Raw genomic sequence first — 6,000 nt, forward strand, 5'->3', positions numbered from 1 at the left:
AAGTCAAGGAAAGTTGCTTTTTACTTTGAGTTGCTACCTCCTTCCCTCTCTACCAGCGAGAAAGGGGGAGGAGGAAGAAGGAGGGAGAGGGGAAAAGGGAGAGGAAAACCAAAAAAAAAAAAATCTAACATTCCCATGACTTAATAAGCCAAAAGTATGAAACGAATAGAGGCTGAATGGAATCAGCAGAAGTTCAATATGTGAAAGAATTTTCTCACTCATGATACCCAGCTGCAAACTCTCATGAGGCAGTGCCCTTCAAATATCTCAAGAAGATGAGATTGCCCATCAAGAGGAGTGTCTGCATCTGTGAGTAAAGTATGGGATACAAAATGGAACATTCCAGGATTGGAAATCCTTTGAGCATAGGAAAAACAAATGACTATCCCCAAACAGCATCACAGAACATATCAAACAGATCCCAGAAACCTGAGCATCGGACAAGGATGCCACAGAACCACCAAACAAGGATGCCACAAAAGCACAGGACATGGATGCCACAAAAGCACCGGACAAGGAGGTCACAGAAGAAACCCGTGTGCAGGATGAGGCATGAAGGTAGATGACCCCAAAACTCTCTTACATAATCTCCCTTAGGTGAGGTCTCCCGCGTCTGTTAGAATACTAGAAACAGCTGGCGCTCCTCTGAAAACACGTCCATCACACTTACGTGCCTTTTAAGGTCCTTAATACTTCTTGAGTCTCTGAGCACCTGAAGAAGGCAAGCCATCAGGACCCATGCACAGCATTGCATTTTAATAGGCGCACGACTTCCTTAAGTCAATAAAAACAATGGTAGGAATGACAATGGCTGTCTGAGCTAATTCACATTCAATTGCCTATACATCTGCCAGATCTCACACAAAGCCTCCTGGAAGCTCCCTAAGTGCCCTAGAAAGTGGTTTCCCATTTTTCACACATAGAAAATTAGCTTTCAAGATGTTAGGCAGCATGTTCAATGCATACGAGATTCTGAACACCGAGCTTCTAACAACCCTGTTTTGAGATACCACTGTGCTATTCTGGGGAACAGAGTCCCGTCAGAAAGCCTGGGGAGAGTGCAAAGGGAATTTCTCTGATCAGGTAAGCATAATGGTGTTCTCCCCAGGATCATCGTGATGAACACCAGCGTGATAATGACTCCAGAAGTTTTTCCGCAGTCCTTAAAAGGGCAGGCACAAGTCTGGGCATTCAGGAGGCTGTCAATAAAAAGGTCTAAAAATAGCGCCAGCTGCTGCTCCGCCTTGCCCGGCTCTCATGCAGAACACACAGAAGGGAGAGTTCAGAAGGTGAAAAGAGATGGGGCTCACAGACAGGCATAGCTGGCAGGAAAGCATCCAGGCGGAACCACTGCTGCATTACCTGGGTGCCAAGATTACCAATGTTTCTCTAGGTTTTGACCTAGGCTCCTGAAAAATTCCTGACTCCATCTGTTTCCCACCTTCGCTGCTCATGCTATTCTAGTCTAAGCCACCATGGTTTCTTGACCTAAGGACTGCTATTGCTTGCTCCCTGTCAACTGCCTCTGTAACCTTATCCACAAACAGGAATGAAAACAATTCCCTACCACTTTTAGCCATGGACCTGGCATTTTGTAAAGTCCCTCTGTTTTGGTAAATGGTGACAGCTTCCCAAAAGCAGTCATTAGCATTCCCGGAGCTAAAGTCACTTGTTTTGCTAGACTCTTATCACCCTCCCCCATACTGTTGACCCTGGAGACTAGCTGCCCATAAGAGATGTTTCCAAATCACCTAACATTTATTTATTTGTTTGTTTGTTTATTTATTTATTATGTATACAATATTCTGTCTGTATGCCTGAAGGCCAGAAGAGGGCGTCAGACCTCTTTACAGATGGTTGTGAGCCGCCTTGTGGTTACTGGGAATTGAACTCAGGACCTTTGGAAGAGCAGGCAATGCTCTTAACCACTGAGCCATCTCCACTGCTCACTGTTCTCTGGTCACTCCAGCGATAGCCAATCTCTGGCCACAAACGGGAAGCTTCGGTATCTATGCCCTCGTCCCTATCTCTCCCCTACTTTGCACCCATAGCTACCCCTAGTCTGAGATCTGAGGTCAAGCTCTTCTGGCTTCAAAATCCAAGACTTTCCTTTTGCAGGATTTCTTGTGTTGAGCCTGGGCTGTAGTAGAGTTGCTAGTTTGCCTGTCTGTCATTCCTTTTCCCGCCTTTCAGTCATGCCCCCAACCTTTCAGCCACGCCCCCAACCACACCTGCCAAGTCCTGGCTTCAAATCCTCCCCTCTGACTTCTGCACAGGGAACAGGCTTCAGGATTCATCTTCCTGGTGTGAACTCTCGTTTCTGAAGGCAAAACTACTTCCACTGACCTTTCTAGAAGTCTTTCTAGAAGTTTCTAAATGATATAAAACTGCTGAGAAGAAATAAAATTGTATGATTTGCAAAATATTTTGAAATGAGAGTTTTATAAAAAATTTTTAAGAGATTATTTTTCTATTTTAGACCTCACAGCTAATTTGGGACCCACAAAAAAAAAGTGTGATCCTTCCCCAGCAACTTCAATTCTTGCTATTCAAGTTTCATAATCTTTAAGTTAAATGTGATATTATTCAACAGAAAAAAATTTCATTTTTAACTTCTGACAAAATGTGTCTGCTTTAAAAGTCTAGAAAAACTAAAATAGTGTCTTTAACATGGAGAATTTAATAGCAAGAGATTTTAAAATCTTTCAAAATTTAAAAAAAAAATCCTTGCATACATTTTGAACAGAGTCCATGTCCATGAGATTCCTAAATCCTAGACTGTGCCCCTCTCTCTTCACCTCATGCCACACTTCCCTGTCACTCCCCCTTTTCCACCGCAGGTTTGAAGTTCCAGAACACTCTACGTGACCTGACTCTGCCTTCCACTCACGCTTCACTACCGGCTCAGATGCCATCCCCCCTCCTCCTGACCCATCATCTTCACAGTACCCCCTGCTCCCTGGCATGTATGCCTGATCTCTGCCCTTCCCACCAGAACACGGGCAGCTGGAAAGCAGGGGCTTTCGCTCATCTTGTGTATAGCCAGCTGCTACTACGTGCACGCGTGTCTGCCCCACAAACAGATGGATCCACAGTTGCTGGACTGGCATTTCTCTGAGGGGATGAAGGAAGGGAATCGTGGGAAATATTGGGACCAGGACAAAGAGGGTCACGTGACACTTTCTGGACCAGCTTCCAGAGGTACCAGATATTACAGCACAGAACTGAAAAAGTACCAGTGCCCTAGGTAGTTTCTATTGCTGTGATGAAACACCATACCCAAAAGCAAGTTGGGGTGAAGGTTTATTTCATTTACCCTTCCACATCACAGTTTGGCATCAAAAGCAGTGAGGGCAGGAACTCAAGGCAGGAGCTGATGCCAAGGCCATGAGGAGTGCAGCTTACTGGCTTGCTCAGCCTGCTTTCTTATAGAACCCAGGACCACCAGCCAATGGTGGCCCCACCCACAATGGACTGTATTCTTCCACATCAATCAGTAAGAAAATGCCCTATAGGCTTGGAAACAGTCCAAGCTTACGGAGGCATTTTCTCCATTGATGATACCAGCTTGTGTCAAATTAACATAAAACTAGCCAGCATAGTCTGCTTCACCCAGACCTACAGAAACTTTGAATGTGTGCATTAAGAGATGGGCAGCCTCCTGAAGCCTGGCCACTGGAAACATACAATGTAGACGACCTAATTTAATCTGCACAGCAAGCATTACAGTCGATACAATGTCTCACTCACGAAATGGGGAAATGGGCTGGGAGAGGTTGAATCACTGCCTGGCAGCAGAGCCTGTGCCCCACATTCTGTCTGCCAGCCATTCTGAGGTGCCGTGTCGGGCTATATTTAACTAGTGGCATTTGCCATCTTCTCAAACACCCATTTTTGGTCTCGTCTAGGACTGTAAAAAAAAAATTGCCTCACTGAGGGGTTGACTGAGAGAAAAGTGAGTGTTTCAAACCTATCAAACTCCGGAACAACAAGCAAACTTTTTTTTAAAGGAGCATTGTGTTTACAGTCACACAGCCCTTTCTACCTGTTGGGGTGACTCTGGGAGGACACCCCAGGATTGCAAAAGCCAGAGGCACCTGTTCTCCAGATGTCTCTACCGAGCTGGCACTGAATTCCAAAACTACCAGAGTGGAACTAGATTGGAATTTGTAACCTTTCGTTTTCCAGGCTCCTCTTGATTTTCCCTGCAGGATTTCTGGGTGATGAATAATCGACATGCTATCCCGGATGTATGAAGAGTGATGTGGTCCCAAGACCATCAATCTGTCCATACTACTCCTCCCCACACCGGCATCCCTACAGCGCCCAGAGGGGAGTGGAGGAGGGGAGGTCTCACTGAGCCTGAGGGTGAAGGGGGTATAACAGTTGTAAATTAGTGTTTCCAGAACTGTTTGTGGGGGGCAGGGAAGGGACTCATCAGCACCTTATTAAGGCTCCCTTGAGGTCCACTATGCAGGCAGAAAAGCAAGTTCTAGTGATAAATCGACTTCCCATGTCTTTATTTCTCAGTGCTTTTTCTCAGCCCTTAGATGACTGTGGGGGAGGGGGGAATAGGTACACGCGCGCGCGCGCGCACACACACACACACACACACACACAAAGAGAAACAAACACCCGTACACAGAGAGGGAGACACACACATACACACTAGGCTTGGTAGAAGTTGATTTTCAGAAGGCCTGTGAGGGTGTTCCCTGCTTTGGCTGAAAAATCGGTGTAACAGCTACAGGGTGATCTCCACTCCTAGAAATGACTGGAAAAGATCCTCTCGATGGGGAACTCAGCATTTTCAATAGCCCTTGTGTGGACAGGAAGACATTCCTGGCTGCTTATTCCCAAGGCTCCCTTTCACTGTCTGGATTCAGGGGACCGACTCAAGAGAAGGTGTGCATTAAGATTTTAGGCATTTCTCGGTTTGCTCTGGTGATGGAATTTCACTCGCGGTGGAGATAAACCGCTTTTTAGCCCCGAGAATAGTGGAGTAGACTATACATGTGATGGTGGCCGCTGCCGTAATCACCCTCCACCGTCCACCTTACCTGGCATTTCTAGCGTCCTTATAAAAACCTACCGCCCCACCCCAGAACAGCAGCGAGATACGCTTCTTTGAATAGCAGTCCATGGTCATAGAAACTGGTTTCAAAGTCATTATCCTGTTTTTCCTTTAAAGCAGTGATGAATGTGCCACAGATTCATCTATAAAACAAAATATCCTAATATCAGGGTGAAATTGGAAGGCGACGTCAACACTCATTTCTGTTGGTCACTGCACTCCCAGCTTGCACTGGTGTCCTGTGTTTACACCATGCCAGGAAGGGCAGTTAGCCCTAGTTTATAAATGAAAAGTTGAACTCAAGATTGGCTTGCCCTACCTGAGCTAGGTAGGTGACAGAACAGAATTTTGAGCTAGGTCCATCTGCTCTGACATTCTGACAATGCTTTTATAAATGTATTTTTCCATTAGCCTACGTTAATTATACACAATAATGGTTCTATATGGCATTTCCACGCATGTATATAATTTATTTCAATCTTATTCACCCTCCATGACCCTCTCTTGTCCCCTTTCCACCCCTGCTCATTTTCCTTTAGCCAACCAGCTGCCCTTGTACTTTGGGAGGGAGGATCCCAATTAGTTTAGTTACAATTGCTCGTAGGACCTTATGGGAAGGGTTGTTTGCAGAAGCACAAACAACTTACCATTATCTGAAGAAAACATTTTTCCTTCCACCGCCCTCATTAACTGCCCCGAAATCCTCTGGCGTGGGGGAGGGGTCCAGCTTCACAGCCCGTCCCTACTCTATGGCAGGATGGTGGCCCAATCTTGTGCAGGTAACTGCACCTAACTGCACCTGCTGTGAGTTTATGAGCGCATCAGCCTTGTCATGCCTGAAAGACATCACTGCACAGCATTCCACCCCTCCCCCAGCTCTTAGAGTCTTCCCACCTCTCGCCACAGTGTTCCTCGGACCTTGGGGA

The sequence above is a fragment of the Microtus pennsylvanicus genome, chromosome 4, assembly GCF_037038515.1.
Source record: "Microtus pennsylvanicus isolate mMicPen1 chromosome 4, mMicPen1.hap1, whole genome shotgun sequence".
Classification (NCBI taxonomy): Eukaryota; Metazoa; Chordata; class Mammalia; order Rodentia; family Cricetidae; genus Microtus; species Microtus pennsylvanicus.